The sequence below is a fragment of the Mastigoproctus giganteus genome, chromosome 5 (assembly GCF_048544385.1).
Source record: "Mastigoproctus giganteus isolate SK-2022 chromosome 5, ASM4854438v1, whole genome shotgun sequence".
In the NCBI taxonomy this organism is placed as follows: Eukaryota; Metazoa; Arthropoda; class Arachnida; order Uropygi; family Thelyphonidae; genus Mastigoproctus; species Mastigoproctus giganteus.
The window spans coordinates 182,318,424-182,335,190 of NC_143579.1; the positions used below are offsets into that span (position 1 = coordinate 182,318,424).

The 16,767-nt window shown below is 34.7% G+C and overlaps 1 protein-coding gene across 2 annotated transcripts in view; it reads right to left on the bottom strand.

Annotated features, from left to right (window-relative positions):
• LOC150085900 (putative E3 ubiquitin-protein ligase UBR7) overlaps nt 1–16,767 on the bottom strand; it is a 234,275-nt gene that overhangs the window by 15,941 nt on the left and 201,567 nt on the right. The window lies entirely within an intron of this gene.

The window sequence follows — 16,767 nt, forward strand, 5'->3', positions numbered from 1 at the left end:
ACTGGACAGGCATTTGGAAGGAATGGTGTGATTTTTTTTTTTTTTTTTGGCTGATGCTGCATAAGCTCATACACTTGCTTTCTTGCATCACATGCCACCACTACTACTACTACTTGTTAGGCTAATTTTGTGCAGCAATTTTTTTGTCAATATAGGACCTGAATAAAAAGTTATATGCATTTAAAATTCACTCTAATTTAGAGACACCCTATAATAAACAAAGTATTACAAATTCCAGGTGCCAGGTCACCACAGTGCATAAGAAATCCATGTTCGTCCCCAGTTTTTTTTCCTGCAACAGGTCTTCATAAGCAGTTTCAGAAAACTTTGCCACTGTTCAAGTGTAATTAGTCAATTACATTATTTATGAAACTGCTTGACATACAAACATAAAAATGGAAGAAGTAACTTCTGCATGCATTTCTTTACTTCTAATGCAACATAAATTATTTATAAAGCAAAATAAAGGTTTTCTAATGATTCAGAAACATAATGCAACCATAATTAAAAAATCAATGACAGCTGAGCAGAGTGATACAATTTGATTATTGCACCAACTGTGATCAATGAATAGCAAAGAGTTTCCAGAGGCTTCTTATGGAGACCATTATTATGTGGTGTAAACTTTTGTAGTGATTCACGGCAGTTACTGAGACCATTTTTAGAGAAAAAATTATTTATTTATTATTTTTTTTATTAAGAAATTACAAAGTTTCAGTCTTCACTGAAGAATTTCTTTGCTATCACAGTGAAAAGTAAAGAATTGGAATCTGTTGTTTATTTGAAAGTAGTTGAAACGGTAGAAGCACAAGTAAAAACAAAGCAAATGCTACTGGAGCTGTTTGTTTTTCTGTGCATATTAAATAAAGATTCTAGAATATACATAGTGTATCCTAGAATTCGTATCCACCAACCCAACCATACTATTCCTAACAAAATTTTAAGTTGGAAATATTCTTTGCCAAAATTTCGCCTGATGCACCATTTCCTCAGAAAACAATACAGATACAGAACTATGGGATGGCAACACCGTGTGTTATCCTCAACAAAAACTAGTAAATAATAATATGCAGTATGCAAAAACAACCATAAATAAGCAAAAGAAATCAAAACATATGCTAAACTAAACAAGCACCAATAAAAACACTCAAACATAAAGAACATATTATTACTTTAGCCTTCCCAACGTTCAGCATTGTCACACTGTCTCAACTTTAAATATGTTTTTTAAGGAAATGGTGTGTCAGATGAAACTTTGACAAAAAAATGTTTGACTGGATGCCTGGCAGGCAGTCATGCTGCATTGTAGCGAACGGTTTTTTCTGAGGTGGAAACTGCAAAGAACCAGTTAACTGAAATTATGAAAAAATAGGATGTGGAATGTTAATCAAGCTCCATTACTTCCACTCCCACCTGGATTTTTATAAACCAAATCTGGCTGATGTTAGTGAAATGCATAGAGAGAGATTTCACCAGGACAAAATCAATGGTGAAGAGGTACCAAGGAGATGGGGGGAATCAAGCTGTGATAGGTGGCTATATCTGGTTCTTGGTTCTGAATGATCACAACGACCAAAAAACAAATACAGGAACTCCCCGACTTACATAATACTCGACTTCCGCAAATTCGACTTTAAGTAAGTTTCTGCTGGCCGGTGCAAACTTTAAAAAAAAAACCTGTGGAAACGTATTTTGCACGCTGTAGGAATAAATGGAGGTATTGTGAAAATATCGTAATATATGAACCCAATAACACATTGTTTTTTTTTTTTTTTTTTTTTGGTAATTCAGTCCAAGACCTCGGAAGCTGAAATTTTTGCTATATAACTAAGCTATTTATCTCTCTAAAAGGTAATTTTTAATATGGAAATTGCGCTTCACTTTCATAGTTATCATATATTCCTTTATAAGAATCAATTTTGAATGCCTTTGTGATATTTTTCTAAAACACATTTCTGGAGGTCACTACCAAAAAACCATAAAAACAATTTGCACTTTCCGGTTTATTAGGCTTTTCTGTTAACACAATCTATTATAAACGGGTAGTAAACTTGATCTTATTGCATTTGCAATAATCCCGATAACTGGAATTCTGTGCGTTTTTACTTTATTACCGTGAAATGTGTTTCCCCCTTCACTGAAATCTTCAATCATATAAAAACAAAAATAAATTTTCAGAATCTTCTCTTCATTCCTATTTACTTATTACAATGGTGAAGGTAAAGCGACCAATGGAAAGTGCAAGCACTGTCAGTGCTAGGAAACAAAATTGATTTAGAAATGAAGATAATTAAGAAGTACAAAGCAGAACAAAGTTTGTCATCTATTGCACGGAATTAGGTCTCACTGCTTCAACAGTGAATACTATTTTAAGGGAGAGTGAGCATATAAAAGAACATGTTCAAGGATCAACGTATTTCACACCGGGACCAGTTCACCCCAACAGTGATCACAAAACAGTGTTCAGGTGCTATATCGAAGATGGAAAAGCTATTAATAATATGGATGGAAAATCAGATTCAGAAGCAAGTGCCCCTGAGTGCAATGGCCATTCAACAAAAGCAACAAGTATTTATGAAGATATTAAGGATAAGTACGGTGAACCCCAAGCCAAGTTCGTGGCAAACAACAGGTGGTTTAATAGGTTCAAGCATCGCGCTGGTTTCCAAAACATTAAAGTATGTGGTGAAGTCGCAAGTGGCGATTCTGCAGCTGCAGAGAAATTTTGTGATGTGTTGGAAAAAACCCTTCTAAATCTCCACAGCCCTGAACTTACTCAGTGGCGTGCTTATCATCTGGAGAGTTCATTTTAGCAACGATGCTCAAAAGGTAAAACTTGCTGACGTTATGCCTGTCTCCTCTCTCTTTTCAAAATTTTATAATTTTGAAATTTTTGTAATTTTTCCTGCACACGAAATAAAAAAAAATTGTAATTCTATTTACATGTTCGTCGAACATTTTTTTTTTGCTTCTATCAAATTCAGCATGCATAGTTGTGGGTGTGGAATTTCCCTAAATGCTTATTTAGGAAAATTTCGACTTATATAACATAACGTTCTGAGGAACGCAGCCCTTATGTAAGACGGGAAGTTGCTTGTTTTTAGTTCAAATAAATATTTTTAAGGAAATTTTTATTTGAGGAGGGTTTCTACACTTTATTTTGTGAATTTTTAGCTTGTTGTTGTTTACTTGTAGCAAAGATTAATACTCTGTTCTGTACAGAAGTTAAATATCATTAATGAATCTTATTTAGCATTATTGCACATGTCCTTTTCTTTCATTTCTGGGCAAACCTTTGATGCTATACAAAAACTAAGGTCATATTTGGAATTTCTATTTAAAAACCCTATCCCCAGTAGAGGTACTGCTGTGGATAGAACATCTAATAATTTCATTTCAAACCTCAAATATAAAAGACAGTAACAACTAAAATATAAATTTATCAACATAATATAACTTATTTTTCTATTCACACATTTTTATTTAATTTCTACAACTTTACTGTAAAAGGAAGGAGGTTTTCTTTGGGTTATCAAATCACTATGTTCTTCCATTGCTCACTGGAGCGCCTTCTAGCTTTCCCCTAAAAGATGGGGCATTAGAAGCCAAATTTTATCCTACATTTTCTCAAGTATATTTTTGATATCCTTACTTTATATAATTTGCAATCTCAATTTCCACTCCATTAAGTTACTTCTTTTCAAAATTCATTTCAGTTTGTAAGGGCCAGTAAAGGGGAAAATTCTGAAAATTCTCTGTCAGCTACATAAAGTTTGTCATCTATTGCACGGAATTAGGTCTCACTGCTTCAACAGTGAATACTATTTTAAGGGAGAGTGAGCATATAAAAGAACATGTTCAAGGATCAACGTATTTCACACCGGGACCAGTTCACCCCAACAGTGATCACAAAACAGTGTTCAGGTGCTATATCGAAGATGGAAAAGCTATTAATAATATGGATGGAAAATCAGATTCAGAAGCAAGTGCCCCTGAGTGCAATGGCCATTCAACAAAAGCAACAAGTATTTATGAAGATATTAAGGATAAGTACGGTGAACCCCAAGCCAAGTTCGTGGCAAACAACAGGTGGTTTAATAGGTTCAAGCATCGCGCTGGTTTCCAAAACATTAAAGTATGTGGTGAAGTCGCAAGTGGCGATTCTGCAGCTGCAGAGAAATTTTGTGATGTGTTGGAAAAAACCCTTCTAAATCTCCACAGCCCTGAACTTACTCAGTGGCGTGCTTATCATCTGGAGAGTTCATTTTAGCAACGATGCTCAAAAGGTAAAACTTGCTGACGTTATGCCTGTCTCCTCTCTCTTTTCAAAATTTTATAATTTTGAAATTTTTGTAATTTTTCCTGCACACGAAATAAAAAAAAATTGTAATTCTATTTACATGTTCGTCGAACATTTTTTTTTTGCTTCTATCAAATTCAGCATGCATAGTTGTGGGTGTGGAATTTCCCTAAATGCTTATTTAGGAAAATTTCGACTTATATAACATAACGTTCTGAGGAACGCAGCCCTTATGTAAGACGGGAAGTTGCTTGTTTTTAGTTCAAATAAATATTTTTAAGGAAATTTTTATTTGAGGAGGGTTTCTACACTTTATTTTGTGAATTTTTAGCTTGTTGTTGTTTACTTGTAGCAAAGATTAATACTCTGTTCTGTACAGAAGTTAAATATCATTAATGAATCTTATTTAGCATTATTGCACATGTCCTTTTCTTTCATTTCTGGGCAAACCTTTGATGCTATACAAAAACTAAGGTCATATTTGGAATTTCTATTTAAAAACCCTATCCCCAGTAGAGGTACTGCTGTGGATAGAACATCTAATAATTTCATTTCAAACCTCAAATATAAAAGACAGTAACAACTAAAATATAAATTTATCAACATAATATAACTTATTTTTCTATTCACACATTTTTATTTAATTTCTACAACTTTACTGTAAAAGGAAGGAGGTTTTCTTTGGGTTATCAAATCACTATGTTCTTCCATTGCTCACTGGAGCGCCTTCTAGCTTTCCCCTAAAAGATGGGGCATTAGAAGCCAAATTTTATCCTACATTTTCTCAAGTATATTTTTGATATCCTTACTTTATATAATTTGCAATCTCAATTTCCACTCCATTAAGTTACTTCTTTTCAAAATTCATTTCAGTTTGTAAGGGCCAGTAAAGGGGAAAATTCTGAAAATTCTCTGTCAGCTACATAATTTATTTAGGATAAATTTACTTCTGAAAGGAAACTTACCTTCTCACTGCCATTTTATAGTTATCCTTGTTTCTCCAACCACTTCATTCATATACAGTGGTGAACTTTATATATTTCCTTAAAATTTAAATAAAATTTCCAATCCCCTTCTCCACTTGATTGGTGACTACTAGAATATTACGTATTTAACTTGGTTATAAAAAGTGGCATATCCATTTCTGATTTTCATACTGTTAGAAAGTAAAAATGCAAAATATTGTTCCCTAAAACAATTACAGTAAAGCAAAGTGTTTTTTTTTTTTTTTTTTTTAAATCAAACGAGCACTGTGTGTTATCAGTTTTATGCCAGTTCCTCCCCCCCAACCCCACATTTCTACTGTAGCTTCTGATAGATAAATTTCCTTGATTTTGTTATTAGATACAATATATATTGAAGAAAGGAAATACGATATTTTTGTTTTTCAAAACCAATTCATTGCAATTCTTTCATACAATAATTACGTAAAGCAATAAAGCAAAATATTGTAACAGAGCTATAATGCAAAATACTGTTCAAAAGTAATGATGCTCAAGAAAGTTGTTACATTTTTATTTTTATTTACATTTTTTGACAGTTAAGATAGTATTGTAGATGTGAAGGATAAAAACCACTGCCACATGAAATAATTTCATGTAGTAAGCGTTTTCATGTCATTTTTATATGATACTTAAAAGTTTTACAAAATAACAGAATTGCAATATACAACTATACAAGGAATAACAGGAAAATTTTTAAAATAAGGAATTAAAGTTGTTACATGAAATGATCTGGATGGGGGAAAGGAGGAGAGATATTTATTAACCTGACATTTCAGAAGCTACCATTCTTCTCAGGCTGTAGAAGGTGCCTCTTGGCATTTTTCAGAACTGAAAAATGCTGACACAGCACGTTTCAGTTAGCATTAGCTGAGGCATACGATGCAAGAAAGCACACTTATGCAGCATCAACAAAAAAAAAAAAAAAAAAAAAAAAAACCCCTCCCATTTCACCCATCCATTCACTCCAAATGTCTGTCTAACTTAGCCTTAGATTTATTCAAGCTGTCAACTTCCACAACAAGAGATGGAAGTCTCTTCCAGCAATCAACTACATCAGTACACTTTGATCACTGTCACCCAGTGGTTCTTTTATCTGCAGATTCTTAATGCATGAATAATCACTGCTGATAATCAGATCAAGAATATTACTCCCTCTGGTTGCCTCTCGAAGATGTTGCTATAAAAAACAGTCATCCAATAAATCCACAAAAGTCTTGCTAGTGTGCGAGTGACCAAACCCACAAGTTCCAGTCAATATCTGGAAAGTTAAAATCCCCCATTATAAGACATTGTAATTTACTGGCCCTCTCTATTTCTCTGCACAGCTGCTCATTATACTCATCAGAGTCATTAGACCTTACTCTCATTTTCTCTTTCTCAGTGCTTATGTCACACCACACTGACTCAACATTGCATTGCCCACCAATGTCAATTGGATGCACTTCCTTACATTTAATATGTTTCTTAACTAGCAGCATAACCCCTCCTCCCTTCCTGCCCTGTCTATCTTTTCTGTACACATTATACTTCCAAAATTACAATTCTGCACTGCTTATATCTGTGTGACACCACATCTCTGATATCCCAACAATATCCACTTTTGATGGCCTTACCAGCACTCCAAACTCATCAAATTTATTAACTATACTTCTAGAATTGGTGTACATGCAAGTATATATGCACCTGTTACTACTCTTAGTTTCTCCCATCATTCTCTACATTGTCTTGTGTTTTCTTTATCTATCTCCAGTGTAATACATATACTACTCTCCAAAAAATATCTATATACCACTTCAAATATCTATATGGACCTTCCCAGATAAACAAGTGTTCTAGACCAACATATAAGATAGTTGTGTGAGTCACACAAGTTGGTTGTTCTAGTTATGCATGTAGAGCTGAAGTGACTAATTTTGAAAGAGTGTCAATGTTGGTCATTTAAATAGTGGCTTGTTGATTTATACAACTGCCTACAACATTCAAAGTTGACTGGTGGAGATGCTATGAAATAGAAGTGTGGTGGTAACACCATCCAACAATGCACAGGAAGACCACAGAAGCTTGTAACAAGAGGAAGAGTAGCATATATATTCGTGCAAAACATTAGCTAGGAGTTTGTTATTTGTTTTTTAGGAGCATTAGCAACTAAGGCCATATTGCTCCGGGAATATGCGGTGGTCATTCCCTGACCTTTCAGCATCCTCCATATTTGGTGGTGACGGGCTCGAACCCCGGTCTAATCAAGAAGCGTGTGCTACGCACTGCTGCTCCTTCCCACCTGGCTACGGAGGTGCCATTAGCTAGGAGATTAAGGCTTCCAAAGGCTTTGAGATCTGTAGTAACATACTACATATACAGGAACTCTACAGTCTGTTTCATGAGAACAGTGGTGCATAACAAAATATCACTAACTACAATCAGCAGTTCTGCTTCACTTGGTGCAACAAATGCTGTAATTGGACCACAAAGCAATGGAAATATGGTCTATTCAGTGAGACAAGTTTTTTACATCCTATTTTGGTCAGATGGAAAGATATGAGTGTGGAGGATGCCTGTAGACATCTGCTGTTGGAGTACATTGCAACAACGAAGATGTTTGGATGAGGTGGGATTATGGTGTGTGCTATTTCTTGTGGTATGGCCTAGCACTTTTGGCGGTTATGCAGGAAGTGATGAATGCCAATGCCTATCTTAAAATTTTGGATAGTTTCATGCTCCTACAATGTGACAGTTCACTGGTGCAGACATATGTTCGTTTCACAGGATAATGTCCCATGACATACTACTGGTGTTGTCTGACAATGGTTCCTGGATGTGAATGTACAAAAGTTGGAATGGTTGGTGCAGTCTTGATTTGAACCCTATGAGATGAACTGGAACATCAGGTCATGGCCAGATCAACACATCCCACATCAATATTTCAACTTGATCACTGTTTTTCAGGCGGAATGGAGAGCTACACTACAAAAGCATTGTTCATTGGTGCAAAGCCAAAGCAGGAGGATGGAGCATGCCATAGCAGTCAAAGGGGACAGATGTGCTAGTGAAGTGAGAGGCAGTAATGTCAATATGAAACTAGATACTTTTAATATTAGTAGTGGCAAATGATGTAAGCTTATACAGCTGCAGCAAAAAAAAAAAAAAAAAATCTGTTCTACTAATTTGTCTAATCCTTTCTTAAATTTATTCAAACTACTCACTTCCATAACATATATTCCAAAAATCAATTAATCCATGGCTGAAAGCAAATTTTCACACTTCTATCCTGCAACCACCCTTTCTCATTTTATATTTGTGTTCTCTTATGCCACATTCCAAGAGATCTAGATCCTGCAAAAAATGAGGCTTCCTTTTTGGAAGGGCAGTGTACAATGGTTCACATGAAGTTCATGTAATATATTTTCAATTGCAAGTGGTTTAAGTGCCAGGACTGGGTTCACTGTAAGCATTATGCAATTTGCTGTGACATCTGATTTTTGTGACTGCTTCTCTCTACAAAGTCAATTTTGTAGAGAGAAGCAGTCACAATTCTTTCCTTTCGCAATCCAATAAATGCTGTAATTGGACCGCAAAGAGCGAAAATTAAATTTTGCTTCAAATTAGGAAAAAGTGCAACCAAAACTAACAAATTGTTAAACCATGTTTTTCACTGTTTTGTAAGACTTTCTGATGGCTGCAAGGGGTTGAAAAATAACGAATGATGTGGATGTCCAACAACACTTTGAACTCCAGAAATGCTCGAAAAAGTTAGATATGCACTAGGTGGCTAAGGTAAAGAAAAGCCAACACAAGAACTATGGCAAAATTCAGGAAACTTACCGGAAAAACTGGTTTGCCACTATCGGTTTCTCCCTGCATTCTCAGTAAACAGACAGTGCATGTTATCAGTAGTGGCAATAGAAGTCGAGAACAATGTATTGATTGACACGTAGGTGTGACAGATGATGTAATTAGTTTTTTCTCATTAAAAGATTATTGGAGTTCATGAGTGTTTTCACTATTAAAAAACCATATTACTGTTTTCTCACCTATCCTTAAAGGATAGGTTAGAAAAAAAAGAAACGGTTTCTTTATTTTTCATTACATTTCAAAACCTGACCTTAAATGTTAGGTTAGGAACTAATAGGAAAAAGGTTTCCTTACTTAACTTTAAAGGTTAGGTTAGGAAATAATACAAAAAGAAAGAAAGATTCTTTATATATATACACACACGTATCATAACGTCAATCAATCACTTAATGCTGTGATGTTATCGTCTATCATACTTATGCGTCAATTAATATATCCTTCTCAACTTCTACTGCTGCTACCGATAACATGCAACGTCTGTTTACCGAGAATGTGGTAGAGGCAAACCAGTTTGTCTGGTAAGTTTCCCGTAGTTTGTTGCCGTGATCCTTGTGTTGGCTTTCTTTACCTTTGCTCACTTGGTTTGTTCTACACTGTTTGACTGACAAACAAAAAGCTCAGATAGACCAAAACCATGCATAGAACTCACTCAAGCTGTTGATGATGATCACTCCTTGCTCAATTTTATTGTAACAGGTGATAAGTTGTGAGGTTTGCGAATATGATTCACAAACAAAAGACAAAACATGGAATAGTGATCAACCACTCTCTAAGACGACAAAAATTTAATTTTAAAAAACCAAAGATCAAGTTCTTTGCTAGTAAGGGAATCATTCACAAGGACATTATTCCTCCAGGTAAGACAGTGATTAAAGAATATCATGCATAAGCATTCGATCATTTGGTTTTGTTACAAAAAGAAAAAGGCTTATGAATAAACAGGGAGCTGGTTTCTGTTAAATGACCAGGTTGTATTCTGCACTAATTATGAGGGAGTTTCTAGCAAAGCATGGAATTGTGGAGTTAAACTGATCCTCACTTCCCTATTTATTCTTCCCACACTATTACTTGTTCCCAAAAATAAAATCCACAATGAAAGAACAAAAATCTGATGATATACAGGATATTACAATAAACATGACACACAAATTGGTGATAGTCAGTTCAAAAAATGTTTCAACAGCTCTATGCATAACCTCATAAGTGTGTAACTGCACAAAGCAATTACTTTGAAAAATAGTAAAAGCTTTTTTTCATTCTAACATCTCATTTTCTTTAAGACTGAGTAATGGAACTTAAATGTTATGGCTTGTAAATTTTATTTGAGAGCCTTAAACTGTTCTGTAATAATACCGATTCGTTTATTCCATATCAGTATCTCTGATATTTTATATAACAATAAGCTAATTCCGATCATGCTAGAATGATTATTAAATACATGGCGGAGGAGAATGTAACAAGGTCCTATGCCGGGGTGAAGAAAACACTAACTCATATATTACTGGTTCTTGAATGAACTGGCAATAGGTTGTAACTGTTTAAATTTTCAGAAGAAAAAAATATATTTTATCTTAAATTCATTATTTCTCTAGAGAATTTGATAAAATTTTATGATACTATTTAGGCCTAGTGATATCCAATTTGCTCCTACATTAAACTATAGAGAATTAATAATATCACTTGTGGGATCAAGAAGAAATTGCTGTTTATTTGTTTAATTCTCAGAATTGGGAGGGGGGGGGTAGGATATGAAGTATCAGGTAAAATGTCATGATGCATTATGAGAGAGAGTGCAATGTTATGTACCGTATTTTCCAGCTTATAAGATGCGGTTTTTTCCGCGAAGAAATACTGGGAAAATCACCCTGCGTCTTATATGGTCAATGTCAGATTAGGCCTAAAGACTACTGGCAATGCATTTTCGATGACGCAGTGCCGGTAAACTGAGTTCTGAAAACTTCCCTTTGAAATTCACACCAATTTTACTTAAGATTTATCTGTTGAAATATATTTTTAACAATTATCAGTGGTTACAATCTATGGCAACAATATATACCAGTAATCTTTTTTTCGTGGAAAATTTGTTGAAATCTGCGTGATATGAATCTCACAATGAGACGTAAGTAAAAACTTGTTTCATTTTCCCACATGTTTGCTTCCTCTATAATATGATCTCGCGCTTTGATGGTATTTCTCTATGATCTCGCACTTTTATGGTATGGCGGGCTAATTAGACTGGATCAGGATTTTTCAATTCCAGCCGTCTTTTACGAAGAGAAAGTGACGCCCGTATTTGTCTTAGGGTAAGTAAGAATTTCTGTTACGTTACTTCTGTCAGCTTTTTTCAGAAACAAACATTCATTATTGGCTGAACATTTACCCAAGCATATACCATTATTTTGAGAAAAATATATTACCATATTTCATTTTATTATTATTATTTTCTCCAAATTATTATTTTTATTATTTTGGAGAAATATTTATTTTTTTATTTTTTTTTTACAAAATATGTGGCCAAAACTAGGGCACATCTTGTATGCCTGTGCATCTTATAAGTTTTAAGTTACAAATATAAGTTAAAATTTTATGGGGGGGGGGGATTAGCTAAAAATTCATGTTATGTAATGTGTGAATGGTCTCTAAAAGAATTTTAAACAACTATTGAAGTTGTTTATATGATTAAGAAGTACTCTGAATAACAAATGGGAGCCATGATAATGACTGTGTATGTATTCATTTTTGTTTTATTTTCTTTTACTTATCTACAACATTTTATTATTTATATATTACCTATATCATACCATTTAATGATACTACTTGACGTCTTTAACTAATTTTATATTTGGGGAAGCAGAAGGGCTCTCTATGTTTGAACCAAATCCTCTAGATTATCTTTAGGGGGTCTACACAAAATAAGTAAATATAAACAAAATGCAGTAAGCTTAAAGACATTAAAAATGATTACACAATCTAATTCTTGGATAACCTCAATGTGCGTGTGTTTCAGATTATGTAAATTACAACTGGAGACAGAAGATGAATGCTCCTCTTTAAAATTGTAATATTACTACTTCATTAAAAAGATACTTCCATTCATTTTTTTTTTTTTTTTTGTACAATCTTTTTAAAAAAAAAAAAATTTGGCAAAACCTTTGTTTACCATCATCATCATCAGCCATTTTCAATCCACTGCAGGATGAAGGCCTCTCCAGCCACTTTCCAGTTCCTTCTGTTTTGAGCACTGGCCATCCATTTACTACCCACAAACTCATGAATTTCATCTATCCATCTCCGCCTTTGTCTTCCAGGTTTTCTTCTAGCTCCTCTTGGATACCATTCTGTTATTTTCTTAGTCCATCTGTCATCATGTCTTCGAGCTATGTGTCCTGCCCAGGCCCATTTTAGTTCTTTAGTTTTGATAAGAATGTCCTTTACTTGAGTTTGTTGCCTAATCCATGTGTTTCTCTTCTTATCTAACAGTCTGATTCCCAATATGATTCGTTCCATTCTTCGCTGTGTAGTTCTCAGCTTCTCTTCCATTCTTTTGGTGAGTGCCCAAGTTTCACTTCCATAAGTCATGGTGGGGAGTATACATTGGTTCATTATTTTACGTTTCAGACAAACTGGGATATTGCTCTTCAGTATGTGACTATATTTCCTGAATGCTATCCATCCAAAATTTATTCTTCTCTTGACTTCCAGCCATTTATCATTATTACAACTAATAACTTGTCCCAGATAAGTATATGACTCCACATTTTCAATTACTGCTCCTTCAATCTTTATTTCCCTTTCTGTGGCATACTTGTTCATCATTACTTTTGTTTTAGCCATATTCATCTTTAGTCCAAAATCCTTACTAGCTGTGCATAACTGATTAAGATTTTCCTCTAATTCGTTGGGATCGTGGCTAATGACCACAATGTCATCTGCAAATCGTAAATGGTTTAGGTACTCTCCGTTCACATTGACTCCTTTCTGCGACCAGTCTAATCTTCTGAAAGCTTCCTCAAGGGCAGCAGTAAACAGCTTCGGAGATATTGTGTCTCCTTGTCGAACTCCTTTCTCAATTTTAAATTTCCTACTGTCTTTATCTAGTCTAATAAAGGAGGTAGCACTCTCATATATTTTCTTCAAAATCATAATATATGGGGTATCAATGCCTTGTCTTTCCAGTGCCCGAAACATTGCCTTATGCTGTATGGAGTCAAATGCCTTTTCATAATCCACAAATGCCAGGCATAATGGTGTTTTATATTCATTTGCTTTCTCCATTAGCTGTGATATTACATGAAGGTGATCCATAGTTGAGAATCCTGTCCTAAAGCCAGCTTGCTCTTTCGGTTGATTCTCATCAAGTATTCTGTCTAATCTGTTAGTAATGACCCTTGTGAACAACTTGTAGATGTGGGATAGCAAGCTAATTGGTCTATAATTTCCAATTTCTGATTTATCTCCTTTCTTATGCAGCAAAACTATGATTGCATTATTCCACTGCTTAGGTGTCACACCTTTTCTAATGCACTTTGTGAAGAGCCTTGCCAGTTTTTGTGTTATGTCTCTTCCTCCCAATTTTAACAACTCTACAGTAACTTCATCTTCCCCCGGGGCTTTCTGATTCTTCATTTTCTTCAATGCATGTTCTACCTCATCAGGAAGAATATTGGGTATGTCGTATGTGTTGCTACTTTGCAATCCATCTTCCCCACTGCTGGCATCATTCCCCTGCTCCTTGTATAATTCTCTATAGTAGTCTTCTGCTATTTGAATTATGCCTTCTCTGCTGTTTATAAGTACACCCTCGCTATTCTTCAGTTTCAGTATCATTTGTCTTTCTGTATTACTGCTCATGGCTGCTGATTTAATTCCTTTGTTTTCCCTTAATGCTTGTTCTACTTTTCTTGCGTTAAATCTTCTTATGTCCTCTCTGAGTCTCTTTCTAATGGCTTTGCATAACTCAGTATACTAAATTTTCTCCCTGTCAGTGTTTTTCTTGCTTTTCATTTGTCGTCTTCGGTTCGTCGTCTTTTGTCGTCTTTCATTTGTCGTCTTTGTTTACCACAGGGAAATATTTCTTTTTTAAAATTAAATCTCATCATCGGCCATGTTTGAATACATTACACCTAACATATCAACAAAAAATTTTCTGAACAAAGAATATTGGAAAAAAGAAAGAAAGAAAGACAAGAAAAACCACAAAAAAAAAAAAAAAATCTATGTGCTTATTTCATTGTGAGGTTATTTATTGGATTACATGAGAGCAAGGGTTGACAGTAATGTGCAATGTAAGTTGTTTGTATCCAGTTTGTTTTGTGGCAACAATAAGTAACTCAAGAAGCAGAGTTTTGTCTCTTATTGAAAAAAATGCATAATTGAATCCTTAGAACAGAGTATCAACATTAAATTTTCTGCAAAACTGAAAAGCAGTTGTAGCATTTACAAAATGCTAAAATTTTATAAAGATATACACAGTATGGGTTTTTGTGTAGGTTAAGAGATTTAAAGGAGGAAGAAAACAGAAAGAGCGGAAATCGATACCACTAGAAAGCAAGATTTGCTTTCTAGCGGTATTGATTTAAATAAGCAAAAAGTAAGAAAAGAAACTTGGTAAGAAAAGATCTTTGATTAATTGTTAGATAAACTCAGACCAAAGCTATTAAAAAAAAAAAAAAAAAAAAAAAAAAAGAAAGAAAGAAAGATATGTGCTGAGGTAGTGTAAAAAATCTCAATTATAAAAATAAATCAGTTTGGACAACTCAGAAAACATTTCAGAAGAACCTTGGAATAATTTGTCACTGATGACAAGACTGGAGTTTTGCAATATGCAACTCAGAAGTGCCGACTAGGCTAGCCAGGTTCCTCTGGGTCCATACTATGATGTGGTCACAAAGGAACTGAATGCCAAAAATAATTTGGTATCATATACTTGGATTTCAGGAAAGCTTTTGATACTGTTACACACGAAAGACTGCTGTACAAATTGGAGAGGTATGGCATTAAGGGTAAGTTGCTACAATGGATAAAGGGATGGTTGAGTGGGAGATGACAGAGAGTGGTAATCAATGGACACTGCTCTTTGTGGACAAATGTTATTAGTGGAGTTCCCCAGGGTTTGGTGTTGGGCCCATTGTTGTTTTGTATATTTATCAATGCTATTGATGAAGGTATATCCAAGTTTGCAAATGATACAAAGATTGGCAGGATTGTTAACGACAGTAAAGACAGTATGCTACTACAACAGGATCTAGATATGTTGGGAAAATGGGCTGAGAAGTGAAGTTTAACATTGACAAATGCAAAGTACTACATATGGGTAGCAATAACCGAACTCAGGGAAGTGGAAAGTGAAAAAGACCTGGGGGTAATTGTGCAGTCAAATATGAAGTTCGCTGAGAAGTGCAAATGGGCTGTCAGGGAAGGCCATGGAGTCTTGTCAATGATATATAGGAATTTTGCTAGCAGGGACAGGGAGGTGATTATCCTGTTATACAAGGCAATGGTCAAGCCACACCTAGAGTACAGGTCTGGAGGCTTCATTTTAGGAAGGATGTAGAGTTGCTAGAATGAGTACAAAGAAGGGCAACAAGATTGGTGAGGGGAATAAAGGGGTGCTCTTACCAAGAAAGGCTAAGTTCTGCAAATTGCAATGCCTGGAAAGTAAGCACCTGCGAGGTGGTCTGATTGAGGTGTATAAGGCCTTCAATGGCCAATCAAGCTGAATGCTGATGGGATTCTTCCACTTGCTCAGCCTAAGAACCTGAGGGGGCACAGTTTCAAACTTAGGAAAGATAGTTGTAGAATAGATGTGTGGAAATTTGCCTTTAGCCAGCAAGTAGTTGATTGGTGGAACAGGCTTCCATCTTTTGTTGTGGAAGCTAATAGCCTAAACAAATTTAAGGCTGAGGTGGAAAGGAATTTGGAACAAATGGAGGGGGTTTTTTTTGGCTGATGCTGCATAAGCTTGTTTTCTTGCATCGTATGCCTCTATTAATGCTAATGCTAAAGTGTTCTACCTTTATGTATTGGAGTGGTACTACAATCCTAAAGAAAAAAAAAAAAAAAAAAAAAAATCTTTAGCAAGACTAGTGGATTTGCATAATGAAAACACACCTTCCAACACAGTTGTTTTTAGTATGGCAATTTAGGGAGAGGGGATACCACTGCACTGATATATCTTGTAACTCTTTATAATGTTCCAAAAAACTAAAAAAAAAAAAAAAACCTTTGAAAGTATATCATTTGGAAAAATTTTAAAAAAGTTTTCAGGCATGGCAGAAACATTGGATATGTGTGTGCATAAAGTATAAAGGAGAGTACAGGTACAGATACGTTAAACTAAATTTTTAATTTACTTGATAAATTTTGTAAGAAAAACAACTATTATGTAATTAAAAAGGTAATAATAATGTACACAGCCATAATAAACACCAACAAAAACTTAGCCATCAAGCAAATTTTGTTCTACAGGTTTATTTCTCAATTGTGCAATTTGTTCAAGGAAGATAACCTCCCTCATTTTAGAGAGCAATGGAGATTTATTTTTAAAATAAATATAAGTGTAAGGAATGCAAACTCTAACATGTTGCTAAAATTTATAATGAGCCAAAACACTAC